This window comes from Balaenoptera physalus (genome assembly GCF_965194825.1).
Source record: "Balaenoptera physalus genome assembly, chromosome: 1".
In the NCBI taxonomy this organism is placed as follows: Eukaryota; Metazoa; Chordata; class Mammalia; order Artiodactyla; family Balaenopteridae; genus Balaenoptera; species Balaenoptera physalus.
The window spans coordinates 123,754,646-123,772,421 of NC_138882.1; the positions used below are offsets into that span (position 1 = coordinate 123,754,646).

Below are 17,776 nucleotides of genomic sequence, written 5' to 3' on the forward strand. Positions count from 1 at the left end.
GGCAATTAGTATATCTTCTTTAGAGAAATGTCCATTTAGGTCTTCTGCACATTTTTGGATTGGGTTGTTTGTTTTTTTGACATTGAGCTGCATGAGCTGCTTGTAAATTTTGGAGATTAATCCTATGTCTGTTGTTTCATTTGCAAATATTTTCCCCCATGCTGAGAGTTGTCTTTTCGTCTTGTTTATGGTTTCCTTTGCTGTGCAAAAGCTTTTAAGTTTCATTAGGTCCCATTTGTTTATTTTTGTTTTTATTTCCATTTCTCTAGGAGCTGGGTCAAAAAGGATCTTGCTGTGATTTATATCATAGAGTGTTCTGCCTATGTTTTCCTCTAAGAGTTTGACAGTGTCTGGCTTTACATTTAGGTCTTTAATCCGTTTTGAGTTTGTTTTGTGTATGGTGTTAGGGAGCGTTCTAATTTCATTCTTTTCCATGTAGCTGTCCAGTTTTCCCAGCTCCACTTACTGAAGAGGCTGTCTTTTCTCCATTGTATATTCTTGCCTCCTTTATCAAAGATAAGGTGACCATATATGAGTAGGTTTATCTCTGGGCTTTCTATCCTGTTCCATTGACCTAAATTTCTGTTTTTGTGCCAGTACCATACTGTCTTGATTACTGTAGCTTTGTAGTATAGTCTGAAGTCAGGGAGCCTGATGTCTCCAGCTCCGTTTTTCTTTCTCAAGATTGCCTTGGCTATTTGGGGTCTTTTGTGTTTCCATACAAGTTGTGAACTTTTTTGTTATAATTCTGTGAAAAATGCCAGTTCTAGTTTGATAGGGATTGCATTGAATCTGTAGATTGCTTTGGTAGTGTAGTCATTTTCACAATGTTGATTCTTCCAATCCAAGAACATGGTATATCTTTCCATCTATTTGTATCATCTTTAATTTTTTTCAGCAGTGTCTTATAATTTTCTGCATACAGGTCTTTTGTCTCCTTAGGTAGGTTTATTCCTAGGTATTTTATTCTTTTTGTTGCAATGGTAAATGGGAGTGTTTATTAATTTCTCTTTCAGATTTTTCATCATTAGTGTATAGGAATGGAAGAGATTTCTGTGCATTAATTTTGTATCCTGCTCCTTTACCAATTTCATTGATTAGCTCTAGTAGTTTTCTGGTAGCATCTTTAGGATTCTCTATGTATAGTATCATGTCATCTGCTAACAGTGGCAGTTTTACTTCTTCTTTTCCAATTTGTATTTCTTTTATTTCTTTTTCTTCTCTGATTGTTGTGGCTAAAACTTCCAGAACTATGTTGAATAATAGTGGTAAGAGTGGGCAACCTTGTCTTGTTCCTGATCTTAGTGGAAATGATTTCAGTTTTTCACCATTGAGGACGATGTTGACTGTGGGTTTGTCGTATATGGCCTTTATTATGTTGAGGTAAGTTCCCTCTATGCCTACTTTCTGGAGGGTTTTTATCATAAATGGGTGTTGAATTTTGTCAAAAGCTTTCTCTGCATCTATTGAGATAATCATATGGTTTTTCCCTTTCAATTTGTTAATATGGTGTATCACATTGATTGATTTGCATATAATGAAGAGTCCTTACATTCCTGGGATAAACCCCACGTGATCATGGTGTATGATCCTTTTAATGTGCTGTCGGATTCTGTTTGGTAGTATTCTGTTGAGGATTTTTGCATCTATGTTCATCAGTGATATTGGCCTGTAGGTTTCTTTCTTTGTGTCATCTTTGTCTTGTTTTGGTATCAGGGTGATGGTGGCCTTGTAGAATGAGTTTGGGAATGTTCCTCCCGCCGCTATATTTTAGAAGAGTTTGAGAAGGATAGGTGTTAGCTCTTCTCTAAATGTTTGATAGAATTCGCCTGTGAAGCCATCTGGTCCTAGGCTTTTGTTTGTTGGAAGGTTTTTAATCACAGTTTCAATTTCAGTGCTTGTGATTGGTCTGTTCATATTTTCTATTTCTTCCTGGTTCAGTCTCGGCAGGTTGTGCATTTCTAAGAATCTGTCCATTTCTTCCAGGTTGTCCAATTTATTGGCATAGAGTTGCTTGTAGTAATCTCTCATGATCCTTTGTATTTCTGCAGTGTCAGTTTTTACTTCTCCTTTTTCATTTCTGATTCTATTGATTTGAGTTTTCTCCCTTTTTTTCTTGATGAGTCTGGCTAACAGCTTATCAATTTTCTTTATCTTCTCAAAGAACCAGCTTTTATTCTTATTGATCTTTGCTATCATTTCCTTCATTTCTTTTTCTTTTATTTATGATGTGATCTTTATGATTTCCTTCCTTCTGCTAACTTTGGAGGGATTTTTTGTTCTTCTTTCTCTAATTGCTTTAGTTGTAAAGTTAGGTTGTTTATTTGAGACGTTTCTTTTTTCTTAAGGTAGGATTGTATTGCTAGGAACTTCCTTCTTAGAACTGCTTTTGATGCATCCCATAGGTTTGGGTCGTTGTGTTTTCATTGTCATTTGTTTCTAGGTATTTTTTGACTTCCTCTTTGATTTATTCAGTGATTTCTTGGCTATGAAGTAGTGTATTGTTTAGCCTCCATGTGTTTGTATTTTTTACAGATTTTTTCCTGTAATTGATATCTAGTGTCATAGCGTTGTGGTCAGAAAAGACACTTGATATGATTTCAATTTTCTTAAATTTACCAAGGCTTGATTTGTGACCCCATATATGATCTATCCTGGAGAATGTTCCATGAGCACTTGAGAAGAAAGTGTATTCTGTTGTTTTTGGTGGAATGTCCTATAAATATCAATTAAGTCTATCTTTTTTAATGTATCATTTAAAGCTGGTGTTTCCTTATTTATTTTCATTTTGGATGATCTGTCCGTTGGTGAAAGTGGGGTGTTAAAGTCCGCTACTATGATTGTGTTAGTGTCGATTTCCCCTTTTATGGCTGATAGTATTTACCTTATGTATTGAGGTGCTCCTATGTTGGGTGCATAAATATTTACTATTGTTATATCTTCTTCTTGAATTGATCCCTTGATCAGTATGTAGTGTCCTTTGTCTGTTGTAATATCCTTTGTTTTAAAGTCTATTTTGTCTGATATGAGAATTGCTACTCCAGCTTTCTTTTGATTTCCATTTGCATGGAATATCTTTTTCCATCCCCTCACTTTCAGTGTGTATGTTTCCCTAGGTCTGAAGTGGGTGTCTTTTAGACAGAATTTATACGGGTCTTGTTTTTGTATCCATTCAGCCGGTCTATGTCTTTTGGTTGGAGCATTTAATCCATTTACATTTAAGGTAATTATCAATATGTATATTCATATTACCATTTTCTTAATTGTTTTGGGTTTGTTATTGTAGGTCTTTCCCTTCTCTTGTGTTTCCTGCCTAGAGAAGTTCCTTTAGCATTTGTTGTAAAGCTGGTTTGGTGGTGCTGAACTCTCTTAGCTTTTGCTTGTCTGTAAAGGTTTCAATTTCTCTATCAAATCTGAATGAGATCTTTGCTGGGTAATCTTGGTTGTAGGTTTTTCCCTTTCATTACTTTGAATATGTCCTGCTGCTCCCTTCTGGCTTGCAGAGTTTCTGCTGAATGATCAGCTGTTAACCTTATGGGGATTCCCTTGTATGTTATTTGTTGTTTTTCCCTTGGTGCTTTTAATATTTTTTCTTTGTATTTAATTTTTGATAGTTTGATTAATATGTGTCTTGGCATGTTTCTCCTTGGATTTATCCTGTACGGGACTCTCTGTGCTTCTTGGACTTGATTAACTCTTTCCTTTCCTATATTAAGGAAGTTTTCAACCATAATCTCTTCAAATATTTTCTCAGTCCCTTTCTTTTTCTCTTATTTTTCTGGTACCCCTATAATTTGAATGTTGGTGCCTTTATGTTGTCCCAGAGGTCTCTGAGACTGTCCTCAATTCTTTTGATTCTTTTCTCTTTATTCTGCTCTGCAGAATAGTTATACTGCTCTGCAGTAGTTATTTACAGTATTTTATCTTCCAGGTCACTTATCCGTTCTTCTTCCTCAGTTATTCTGTTATTGATCCCTTCTAGAGAATTTTTAATTTCTTTTATTTTGTTGTTCATCATTGTTTGTTTGCTCTTTAGTTCTTCTAGGTCCTTGTTAAACTTTTCTTGTATTTTCTCCATTCTATTTCCAAGATTTTGGATCATCTTTACTATCATTATTCTGAATTCTTTTCAGGTAGTCTGCCTATTTCCTCTTCATTTGTTAGGTCTGTTGGGTTTTTTCCTTTCTCCTTCATCTGCTGTTTGTTTCTCTATCTTCTCATTTTGCTTAACTTACTGTGTTTGGGGTCTCCTTTTCGCAGGCTGCTGGTTCATAGTTCCCATTGTTTTTGGTGTCTGCCTCCAGTGGCTAAGGTTTGTTCAGTGGGTTGTGTAGGCTTCCTGGTGGAGGGGACTAGTGCCTGTGTTCTGGTGCATGAGTCTGGATCTTGTCTTTCTGGTGGGCAGGTCCACATCTGGTGGTGTGTTTTGGGGTGTCTGTGACCTTATTATGATTTTAGGCAGCCTCTCTGCTAATGGGTGACGATGTGTTCCTGTCTTGCTAGTTGTTTGGCATAGGATGTCCAGCACTGTAGCTTTCTGGTCATTGAGTGGAGCTGGTTCTTGGCATTGAGATGGAGATCTCTGGGAGATTTTTGCCATTTAATATTACATGGAGCTGGGTGGTCTCTTGTGGACCAGTGTCCTGAACTTGGCTCTCCCACCTCAGAAGCACAGACCTGATGCCTGACTGGAGCACAAAGAGCCTGTCATCCACATGACTAGAATAAAAGGGAGAAATAAAAAAAGAAAGAAAGAAAAAGATAAAATAAAATAAAATGAATTAAAGTTATTAAAATAAAAAATTATTTTAAAAAGTTAAAAAGTAATAAAAAAAAAAAGAAAGAAAGAAAGAAGAGAGCAACTAAACCAAAAAACAAATCCAGCAATGATAACAAGCACTAAAAACTATACTGAAAGAAAGAAAGAAAAGAAAAAAAAACTGACAAAACCCTAGGACAAATGGTGCAAGCAAAGCTATACAGACAAAATCACACACAGAAGCATAAACATACACACTCACAAAAAGAGATAAAGGAAAAAAATATATATATATTGTTGCTCCCAAAATCCACCTCCTCAATTTGGGATGATCTGTTGTCTATTCAGGTATTCCACAAAGGCAGGGTACATCAAGTTGATTGTGGAGATATAATCCGTTGCTCCTTAGGCTGCTGGGAGAAATTTCCCTTTCTCTTCTTTTTTCTCACAGCTCCCAGGGTTCAGCTTTAGATTTGGCCCCGCCTCTGCATGTAGGTCACCTGAGGGCATCAGTTCTTCACTCACACAGGACGGGGTTGAAGGAGCAGCTGATTTGGGGGCTCTGGCTCACTCAGGCCAGGTGCAAGGAGGGGTACAGATGCGGGGTGATCCTGCAGCGGCAGAGGCCAGCATGACGTTGCACCAGCCTGAGGCGCACAGTGCTTTCTCCCGGGGAAGTTGTCCCTGGATCACGGGAGCCTGGCAGTGGCGGGCTGCACAGGCTCCCGGAAGGGGATGTGTGGACAGTGACCTGTGCTTGCACACAGGCTTCTTGGTGGTGGCAGCAGCAGCCTTGGCATCCCATGCCTGTCTCTGGGGTCTGCGTTGATAGCCGTGGCTCATGCCCATCTCTGGAGCTCCTTTAAGCCGTGCTCTTAATCCCCTCTCCTAGCGCACCAGGAAACAAAGAGGCAAGAAAAAGTCTCTTACCTCTTCGGCAGCTGCAGACATTTTCCCGGACTCCCTCCCGGCTAGCTGTGGCGCACTATCCCCCTTTAGGCTGTGTTCACACAGACAACCCCAGTCCTCTCCCTGGGATGCGACCGAAGCCCGAGCCTCAGCTCCCAGCCCCCGCCCGCCCCAGTGGGTGAGCAGACAGGCCTCTCGGGCTGGTGAGTGCTGGTCGTCACCGATCCTCTTTGCGGGAATCTCTCCGCTTTGCCCTCTGCACCCCTGTGGCTGCGCTCTCCTCCGTGGCTCCAAAGCTTCCCCCCTCTGCCACCTGCAGTCTCTGCCCACGAATGGGCTTCCTAGTGTGTGGAAACCTTTCCTAGTTCACAGATCCCTCCCACTGGTGCAGGTCCCATCCCTATTCTTTTGTCTCTGTTTTTTCTTTTTTCTTTTACCCTAGACAGGTACGTGGGGAGTTTTTTGCCTTTTGGGAGGTCTGATGTCTTCTGCCAGAGTTCAGTCGGTGTTCTGTAGTTGTTCCACACATAGATGTATTTCTGATGTATTTGTGGGGAGGAAGGTGATCTCCACGTCTTACTCTTCTGCCGTCTTGAAGCTCCTTCGCAGGACTGAATTCTTGATCTTGCCCCTTCCCCATCAAATATTTTCTTTTCTCAGTCTTTCTGATGTCATTAAATGTTACCACCACATAGCCAATTTCTTAAACCAAACTCCTAAGAATCACCTTTGATTTCTGTATGTCCCTCAGCAACCACATCAGCATATTTAATTGGTTTTACCTTCCAAAATATATCTTAAATTTGCCCTCCTATTACTATCTCCGTGGTCACAGCTTTGCTCAATCCAACATCATCATACACACATTGCATTATGTCATAGTTTACTAATTACCCTGCCCATTTCCGTTCATGTACCAATAGCCTCTTCACCTATACTCCAGATAGGTGCTGGAATCACCTTTTCATAATCAAAATATTATCATGTTGTCATCCAACATAAGATTCCTTCCTTTTTTGTAGCCTAAAAGTTGAACTCATACAAAACTTATAGATCCCTGACTATCTCTCCTCCTTTATCTTGATCACTCTCCTTACATTCACTGTGTTCTAACCTCACTGGCCTACTGAGAGTTTATAGGGCATTTGAGATCCTTCCTGTGTCAGGTCTTTCAGGCATAGTTTCCTGTGACCGAAATAATACTCATTTGCCAATTTCCTCTTATTCTTCAGGACTGTGCTAACCCTTCCATAGAAAGGATTTACCTACAACTCTATATAAAGTAGTCCATGCTCCTCCCTCCCCTTTGTTTCCTATTTTAACACCCTTCTAATTGTCTTCTTGGCACTTCATACAACTTATCATTCTCATATTGTGGTCTCTTGTTTGTTTCCTGTCTCTCTCACTTAAATATAAGTTCCTAAAGGACAGGGCCATCTGTCTTGTATCCTGTTAACTATGCTGTGCCTAATACACAATAGACTCTATATGATTTATGTATTGAACACATAAGTAAATAAATGAAGACTAAATTGTTTCTGAACTATATTATTTTGTTAACTTCTCGTTTAAATTTTAATATAAAATAATGTCTTATTTCCTTCCAGAAATACATTTTTAAGCCTTAATCATATCTCTTCAAAAGATTTCATTACAGTTGTACTCAATTTTCTTTTCTTTTTTCCTCTCTTTTCTCCTTCCTCTTTATTTTATTTTTTGGTTATTCTGCTAGTTCTCTTGCACAGAACCACCAAGCTGTTTCATTGACTTGGTTTCCCTCTTGTCATCAAGTTGCATCAACTTAAACTGATTGTGATGGTTCCTTGGCTGGTCATGTTTGGATTGGCCCATGGTTGATGCCTCTCAAGCAGTGGTGGACTGGAAGTCAGTGAAGATAAATAAGTGAATTTGTTTTCCAGTGAGTCAAATGAACTGTAAATCAAATGAATTGTAAACCAGGGAACTCTCTTTTAAGTCATGTGGAGAAATCTCCCTGTTTTTCAGGTGCAAGTGAATGCAGGCTGTCCTCAGTCCAACACTACAGAAAGTGCTTGTGCTGCCTCTACTATCTGGAACAATAATATTAGTTTTTTTCTAAAACTAAGCACCATGCATTGACCAGAGCAGTCCCCTACCCGGGTTGAGAGGATACTCCTAGGTTTGCATTCTCTGTCACCCTCATTGGCCTCCCCCTAGACTTGAAAGAAAGGCAGAGTATATTTCCAAATTGCTTAGTTCTTAATCTTCTCTACTATCTTGATTAATCACACTGTTTAAACAATTATACACCCTTCAGGTACCTTCTAAATTAAGCCTGGATATCCAGATATTCCAGGGCTTCTTCCATGATATAACAACAACAATCTCAGTAGGAATTTGGGAGAAAAAGGGTCAAGAACAGATTTTTAAGCCCCCATTTTCCATCTGTGTTTTATTTTGAAAGCCTGGATTGAATCAATAAAAGAGTAAAGGTCCCTATATGATGAGAAGCCCAAGCAAAGATCAAGAAAACAGCATAAAATTTGACTCAGGTGTGGAAAAAAATCTAGGTGTGGGCTGGGGGTGAGGGTAGTTGAGAGGGGTTAGCATGAAGAATTAGCTAGAAAATTTAATCACTTTCTAGATGTTTTTGACAGTGAAAAAAAAAAAGTTCAAAATTATGTAAATTAATTTCAAATTCAAACAAGGTTTAAAATTTTTAAATTTGTTGCAATGCATCTAATAATGTATTATAATATATAATGTATTATAATGCATAATGTATATGAGATTAATATGCTATAACTATGTTGTGATCAAACATTTTGGTATTGGCTATATTGACTGGCTGGTGGTATTCCTCAGATGGTCACCTTATGCAGATAATATCAGTAAAAATATGTCGGAGAATTTATAGAGAACTCACCAACTGTGATTTATACTGGACCTCAGAGAACTAGTCTGATGTTTATCTTGATGTTTGTTCAGTGAAAGTAGCTATCAATAGCTGGACCGTAACACAATTTATACATTTGAAAAATGTGGTTAAAGGAACTAGCACAGTTCAACTTATACTTCCCTGCCATTTTTTGGCATGATTACTTCCTGCTTGATCTACTGCAATTTTAATACTTAGTACAAAACATGGGACATAGAAAGCACTCAATGAGTAGTTGTTGAATGATTGAGCTATGTTCTAGAGCGGAGAATTTAGTGTTTGGGTTGATCCTTTTTGTATCCTATTTATTCATGATAAAATGTAACAGTCAGAAACAAAACTATAATAATGTTCAAAAATAGTTTTCTAAAAAGTTTTCTAAAAGTATATAAAATATATAGTAAAAGAATTACTGGGAGGAGCAACAGAAATATAGATAATAAGTCAAAAATAAAAATCCCAAGGGTTAGAAAGGCACCCGAAAGAATAAAACTCAGGAGAAAGAAAGTATATTTTAAAAAGGAAAGTGTGAGCAATAGAAGTGTTAGGATATTTCCCCCTTCTGTACAAAATGTCTTCCTATGCAGTTCTTCTCATTAAACAAAACTAATCAAAAGAATGTGGCCTGGTAACATAACTTGCTATGAGTTGCCACAGTCTGAGAGACCATTGTTCTCATTTTTCTCTTACTGTTAAACTAACCCAGAAATAATTTAAAAGAAGAATAGAAACTAGGAGGCCTGTCTGGACAGGGGCTTTTAATTTTTCTGAAGCTTGATTACTTTTAGAACAAGTTCCTTTTTGAATATGCTTCTTAAGAACAAAAAAGTGGTCTCTGGGAGCACTGGCAAGTCCATCCTTTTTGTATCCTGATAAGTGGTTTTACTGACTCTTGGACTTTATAACAAATAAATTTTGATGACGGGGTACAGACTACATGGGTGGCAAAGGATGACACATTCATCTCCAGTTTGTTTCTTTTTAGAGAAGATGATTTTTGTTGGCTGAATTTCTGCTGAGTAGAGTAATTTCTGGCCTAAAATGCAATGCTTTAGAAGTTTTTCAAGCATTTGGAAAGGGCTCAAAAGCTGGTATGTTATCTTAAATGTTATTTTGATGGCATAATGGTATTTAGATTGATGTTAAAATGCCTCCTCTTACACCCTTTGTGGGAAGACACTACGGGAATGTGCATTTGGAATCATCTCGTGATCTTTTGCATGCTTATAGTGATAGGGTGCTTTAAGGCGATGAAGTCAATGGAATTTTAATTAATCTGAGAAAGTAGAAACCCCCCTGCCTGGAAATGGATATGATCAAATATGTTTTAGACATGGAGGCTAAGCCAGAGAATTCCAGAACAGAAGAGTTAATAAACTGAGACTTCCAGATATTGGCATTTATGTGGTTGGAAACATTCAACTCTTGCTAAGGCAAGGAAACAAATATATTGTTTCTTATGGTGTCACCAGGTAAAAGATGGCTGGATTTAAAAAAGAAAATCTAAATGACAATCATAATAACTAAGGTGTGTTGAATATTTACTAACATGCCCAGCCAGCGCCGTGGTCGGCACTTCACAAACAATAGGTCATTTAATTGTCTCCAAAAACTAATGAGGCAGAAACTATATTATCCCTACTTTAAAGTTGAGGAAGCTGAAGCTCAGAGAGTTTTAACGGCTTATCCAAGGTGACATAGATATAGAAATAATAGAACTGGGATTTGATCCCATGACTCTCTGACTCTAACATGCTTACTCTCTATTGTCTCAATAATATGGATGTATTAATTTGTATAAGATCCAAACATCTGCCTATTCTTTTAAACTGAATTGTCTTCTGATGTCTACAAAGAACAGCACTTTTGAATCTAGAACAAAAAGCTGCCTTTTCATTTTGGCTTAACTATGGGCTGTAAAATTTTAATTACCTTTTGTTTAGAAAGTGCTATAGAACCTGAACTTGTAATCAGTGCTGGAAGTAGGCACACCAAGGGGTTGTTGATTTCCCTAGTGAATTTGAGTATCATTTATGGAAATGTAATTACAGTGGAATCCTGTTGTAACGATCAATTTGAGCAAGCCCCATTTGATCATTACATCCAAATGATCACCACATACAGACCATAAAACAGTGAGCCTCTCAAACCAGACAGGCTCAACTGTAAAATATCCATCTTACAAAAACAGTATTATTATCACTATGTACTTCAGAACCAGCACAGTTCAGTCGAATTATTGGCTCTAATTAGCCCTTCTAAAGACTATATCATTCTTTAGCTAAATCGTAATGGCTCATATGAAAGGTTCGAAATTCAACTAAGTCAACAAGTATTTATTATGTACCGGCTGTGTACTCTGAATGGGGCCAGGCACTGAGGAGAATATAAAATACATAGGAAGGCAGTTGCCTTCTTTTTGAAGCTCGCTATCCACTTTAGGAAACAAGTTGCGTAAACTGCTTGAACAACCTTGCCTAAAATGAGAGCCCCCAAACCCCCATATTATAATATTGGTCAGTTTAAGAGGTGAAAACTTTGGCTCCAGTAAAAAATAGGTTAGGAGCATATTCTTTTGTCACAAAACTGACTGCAAAAGCAAACGGGATAGGAAATGAAAATAAATAGTTCCTTCCTGCAGAGGTAGCACCTGAAGTCAGAGACAGCAAAAGGGGTTCATCTCACATTCCAATTTCAATGAATTGGTTCTTAAGTCAGGGAGAGCAATGAGATTTTCTCTCTCATATTAATATCAAAAAATTGTTAATGGCTGACTGCATTGCCGGGCTGAGAAGGATTTTTAGACCAAATTGAGACCCAGGGGCAAGAGTGATATTGCTGGTGAGTTAACTCCTGGCAGGGGGTGGAAGCCACAGGTGAAATACTGAGGCAGTGTTCTCTCTTGGACTTCTTTAATTTCAAGATCTCTGAATTGAGACGCCTACTTTCTAACTGCCCTCCTAGAATCATAGCACAGAAAATATTTTGTAGACGTTGCACACAGTAGGCTGTGATCTTTCCTGCCCATTCTACTTCCCTTTTCCTTTTCACTCTCTTATACCCTCACACTCTGCTTTAAATATTAACAGAATCCAAATTGCTACTTTGTCCAAATCAATAATCTCCATCTGACCACTCTTGTTTCGTACTCAAACCAAATACTGTAATCAACCACTTTAATATTGCTCTATTACCCTCCATTCTAAACCCCTGACATTCAACATTTTTCTCGAAGTGTGTTGTTCAAGCCAGTACACAACTGGAGCCAAGCAGAAAACCTCACCTTTCTGCTCAGGCAGATACTTTCTTCTTTGACTTCAAGGAAGTCACAATTTATGCAAGCAATGGTATCTGTCTATTTAAACTGTTATCTCACCCAGTAACTACATGTTTCTAAACACCAACTACTCCTTAGGGCAGAAGGCAGTTGCCTTGTATTTTGATTGTCTCCAATACCCTCTTTATGTATTTATTTTTTTCTCTCCAGAGAATCCACTCCAGAATGTTCCCTGCTGATTCTCCAATATAGTATATTCCTGTACTTTAGCCCGAATTCACATACATCATATTTTATCACATAAGATACATTCTGTGAAGCTTTTTCTGACATCTCAATCCTTTGTAAAACATAACCATTATGCTTTGAAATGTGCTAATATGGCATCAGTACAAAATATTATAGTATCTTCTCGAGTCTATCTTTCTCATATAGCTCTTGGCCATGTCTTTTCATTTCTGGGACCTTATCACCTGGCAAAGTTCCAGACACATAGTAATTTTCCCAAGATACTTTTCTCAAGCTCTTTGGGAATTTTAAGAAAGGAGCCATAGCCAAACAGATTCTTGGGTGTCATCGTTTCTGTGGTTTTTCTTAACACATACTTTTGAGAAAAGAAATATGGTGCAGAAAAAATAAATCATGGATTAAACTAATATCTCCTATTGAGAATGCTTACCTTGAAATGCCAAGCACTGACATATGACTTGCATATCAGTTCTCTCCATTTCTACAATGATCAGGAATAGAAGATTCCCAACACCCCCCCCCACCTCCCTGCCCAGAACTCTCTGAAAAGGATAAAGTCACACATGAGGACTAATTTTGAACTGAACCACAATGGAACAATAGTAATGACTACATTTATCCCAGCAATTTTCAGGGTTATAATGTTTCCTGATCATAGTCTTAGTGTTTTCAGAATTCGGGGGCCCTTCTACTCAGACCCACATCTCTGTAGAGTAAAACTCATAAATGTAGCATGTAGTAGAGAATTGTTCTGAGGGCAGGGAGGTAGTAAGGCAGGATTTAAAATGAAGAAAAAGCTTGTTAACATTCACAGGGAGGGAGACAGCCATTTTTTAAAAATAAATAGTCAGTGAAAAAGAGATCGGTAAATTTCAGACAGACAAGAGAACAGAGGAGACTAAGATTGCAGCAGTGAAAGTAAACGTGTATCATCTTGGCAGCCCTGTAGGTTGGAAGGGACAGCTCAGATAGCCTGAACCAAAACTAGCATTTTAAAAAGTGCATTTTGTAATTGCACTTCTTCTCTTAGAAGCCTTAAGACAGAAAAAAAGAAAAAAAAAAGAGAGAGAGGGAGAGAGAGAGACAAGGAGATGGGGATCAGTTGAAACGAAGACTTCCTCCAACGCTAATAGTAACTACAGTAAAAACAACAGATTCCGTTTTTGCCTATGACTTTTCCCATATATGCTTTTTGGAAACACAGAAAGTTTATTTATTTTTTTTCCATTTTTACAGATCCTGGAATGCAAATTAATCCTTGGGATTCCTTCACTTTTGCCGATTTTCTATTAGTGATTAGACCTGAGGGTTAAGGCTGAAAACTTCTTGAATGGTGACTTTGGTCCTGAACAATTAAAAGGAGCACCACGATGCGGGCACATTTAGGAAAGGAACTGCTTTGAGCTCAGTTTCAAGGGGACAAGAGAAAGACCCTTGTCAGCTTCCCCATCATCTAGCCCATCACTGTGGTAGGGCAGCCAGCTTGAGACAGAAGCCCAGTCAAGAATAAGGGCTGGGCAATTGATATATCCTCCCTGTTGTACTTGTTAACAACCTAAGAACAGCAGTTGGAGGTTGTCTCATCTATCGCGCACCTGGAAAACAATTGATTCTAACATGATTTCCCAGTTCAGTGATTAGTGAGTGAATTTTCAGAATTAAAGAGACCTAGAAATAGAAGCCACAAGTTGGGTCAGGTTGGTAGAAGTTGAAATGATCAAGTGGCAGGAAAGGTTTGCTTTAGGAGAATAGGCAGGAAAATAGGATGGATGTGTTGGGGGGATTTCTTGAGCACATGTTTTGCCTTCCACTGCATATTTCCTGCCTACCATATACAGCAAAAAGCAGGTTGAATGAGACATCTCAAATGGGAATCATGGATTTGCCATGACTTCTGACCTTGGCCAATTTTTGAACTTCTGAATAATAGGAATGTGTCCACTAGTACTTTCCTAACAGAGTTGTGAGGACTCAGTAAGAGAGTGTATGCAGTATGCCCAGTACAGAGCCTGGCATACATGGGACCATCCACCCATGCTGTTTCCTTCCTTCTCTTCATTTTCCCCCATTTTTATAAAGTTACCTAGAATTGATCTTGAATATACTTGTGAGTTTGGTTCAAGCTCCCAGAGCTTTTAAGTCAGGGATCAAGAAATCCTCGGGGGCCAACACCTTTTCCCTTGCCACCATTTGCATTGCAGGGCTTGATCCTTTCAGTCTATCTCCCAGTGCAGTATGTTTCCAAGGTAGGTTGTTTATTTCCTTCTCTGGGTTTTCATTAGAGCCAGAAGATAAGAGCCCTAAATTTGTGGAAGAACCTGTGAGACTAAGGCCAGACATGTGACTTCTACAGGCGGTGGCTCCTCCTTGAGTGAACCAACTTAGCTTTAAGCAGAGTTATTATGTGTGTCATTTGGTGCCATTACTATGCCCAAGATGAATATGAGATATCAATCTCAGTTTGTGAAATGCAGACACTGATGGATGACAAAGATTAATTCAATTACACTTAGGACAAAACAAACAGCTTTTTGAAATGGAACTCATAGTGGGAAGGGAGGGGGGAAACTTCTATTCTGTTGTACTGATAGGTTTCCTTTTCTAAATGAGCATGGCAGCAGACAGGTTATACAGAAATGCCTCTGGCAGTAGAGATGACAATGACATTTGCAGCATTTGGGAAAGAAAACAAATTGGCATCATCAAAGTACAGCATGCATCTTGTAAATTTATTTCTTTATTATTTCTTTTACAACTTGCATAGCATACATATGTATCTGTAATAGCTGCTGAGTGCAGTAATAGTACCATACGGCATATTCAAAACCACATATAGGTGTATAGTTCAGTGCACTAATTATGGCATTAAGAATTGCCTTTTTAAGTAGAGAGTTTGCCATGGTGAAAATCAATAAAGAGAAGAGGTAGTATGAATTTTAGAGTGACTCCGACCTGGACTCGAATTCTGCCTCTACCTCACAGTAAGTGTGTCTTTTCCAAGTTTCAATTTCCTCATTGGAAATGAGAGTATTAATATCTACCATGAAAGGTAGTTACCCTTAAAGAACTCTAGTGAACACTGGAAGTCTTGTTTGCTCCTAGTTACTTGTTACTATCTTTATAGACTGAGATGGGATCCTGATCATCCTTCCCTAAGCCCAACAGGGAATTCAGTACCCCTTAATTAGAGAAGTTTTCCAGAACTACTCTGAATTATAAATACCTCTTGATCTTGCCATCTCCCCCAACTAGACTAGGAATTTTTTGAGAGAAGGACCCAATCTATCTTTTCTATAAATATAAATCAGTGCATAAATACCTTAAGTAAACTGTCAAAAATGAGGGACCTCTTGCTCCCTATCAAACATTACCAATTCCCTGACATTCGGTTATAAGAGATAACCTGACATATTATCTTCCAAATCACTTCTCCAGTGAGCCGTCAGGGAGAATCATCACCAGTATAACTTTAGCTGACCTTCATGCTTAATTCACCTTCAGACACATGGACCTAATATGAAATAGGTTTTCATGTTTATTTTGAATATAGAAACAGGATCAGAATCCTGAACTGGAGAGTTCCAGTGTTTTCATAAATAACCGCTTTTTTCCCAAAATTATGTTAGTCATATTTACATATAAATATTAGTATACCTTTATGTATAAAATATCTATATAAAGGCAAGTGTGATGTATTGAGATTAGAAAAAGACAAATAATTTTTCATTTTAAAATTTTTCTCTAAAGGCCTATAGAAAACTAGATCCATAAACACAAAATGTGGGAAAAGAATCCAAAAGGAGTTATATACTCTGAGGCAGGGAATAAACAAGTGACCAGATGACTGTTAGCAAAATTTGACTTGGGCCTGAAGGCAAAGTTCATTGAAAAATTTCAAGCTTATAAAGACATTAAAAGATTATATATGTGTGTATGTATATAAACATATATATTAAATATATATGTGTATGTATATACAACATATAGATTATATGCATAGATTTTAATGTTAATCTATATTATGTTTATAATATATATGATATAATGTGTGTCTGCATACACAGACACACACATACACACATACACACATAGGGTTCTAAAATTTGTAATCATACAGTTATCGTCCCAGGAGACCATATTCCATTCATGACACAAATCTCTTCCTTAGTAACAACAGTACAGTATATAACAGTAGACAGTGGGAACAGAAGTGCTTTTTTTCAATGAAATTACATTTTTTCCTAGCTTAGATTATTTTCAAAGGGCTGATGAAGATGTATTCTTAGGAAAACAAAAGAGAATAAACTGGAAAAAAATCATAAAATTTCAGGATGAAAAATCCTGCTCAAAATAGCTTTTCTCACCAAACTCTGCACCACTTAGTGGTGTTTTGTCCCACACGACTAGTAGTTTTCCACTCTCGGCCTCCCCTGCATCTTAGAGAATTCAGAGGCTAAGAGGACAGTGTGCAAAGGTTGTTCTTGTCCCTGCTGACTGCCCTTTTGGTGGCCCCCTGTATCAGTACTCACTGTGCTGAGAATGAATGGCACCAATTACATTGTGCATCCCATTTTTTTCCTCTTAGACTTGTGTTGTTCAGATGCACTGAACCCATACAACGTTATGAGGTAAAAGCTACTCTCCTGACCTGTAAAAATAAATGTTACTCTCTGAGATACTGGGGAAGGGTTGTGCCCCGGAGAATGTGCTGCCCTCCCTCCCTGCAGTGCATGTATCACTGTGATGTTCACAAAGTAACGATGCTTTCTCTTCCCAAAGAATATGCGAAGCAGTCATTTTACTCACAACAAGGTCAGAGAACAAAGCACTCCGAAACCAAATGAGGAAATTGGGGTGTGAAGATAATGATTTTAGAATATATCTAGAAATATGTTAACCAGTCAAGACAGCATTTATTTTAAAGTGTGGCATTATAATTGGTATGGGAATTTTTTTCTGAGTATTTTTTGTCACTTTGCAAGAGATCTATTATGATATGTAGTGCTGAAGGGAACATGTTGACATGTCTGAGAGCTAAAACAAACGTGAAGAATGAAGGTGAAAATAGCCAGCTGTGAAGAAAGAATTAAAAAGCGCTGGGTGGCACTCAACGTTGTACATCTAGAATTCAGAGGTTTGTAAGGAGAAGGCAATAACGTGGCACTGGTAGCCAACTTTCCTGAGAAGGAATTAAGAAAGACACACCGTTTGCTACTACAGACTAAGGGATCTACACATGTGTGCTCCTCCAGTGCCGATAAGGATACACATGAGAAAGATGCAGCTGCACCTCCCTTTGCATAGTGCATTCCTGAAAAGCTCTGTGCAAATCAAATCCCATCATAAAACCAGAAATGATTCATCTTTTCTGACTGATCTTCAATAGGAATGGCTCTTCACATTTAACTTTTACGATCCTCTGTCTGAGCCACAGGGGGTCCAACTTCCTTTCTGATGCTCGTGATTCCTAAATATTAGTTCTTAATGAAGTTTTCACCAGGCTGTGGTGAAATAAGAAAAGCAAAGAAAAAGAAGTCAATTTTTGGAAGAAAAAATTATTCAGATTACATGGCTCTGTTTTATTCTGAGATTATGTTTTTCCTTCCTGTTTGATATTTAAAACACAAGACTTTTTTAATGAAATAGTGCTGATAATAGATGTTCA

At 38.0% G+C, this 17,776-nt stretch overlaps 1 long non-coding RNA gene across 1 annotated transcript in view; it reads left to right on the forward strand.

Annotated features, from left to right (window-relative positions):
• The first annotated feature begins 476 nt into the window (after positions 1-476).
• LOC309641535 overlaps positions 477-17,776 on the forward strand; it is a 352,162-nt gene continuing 334,862 nt past the window's right edge. The window contains exon 1 of the long non-coding RNA XR_014252674.1: positions 477-521. This is a non-coding gene — a long non-coding RNA (uncharacterized lncRNA). The remainder of the gene's footprint in view (positions 522-17,776) is intronic.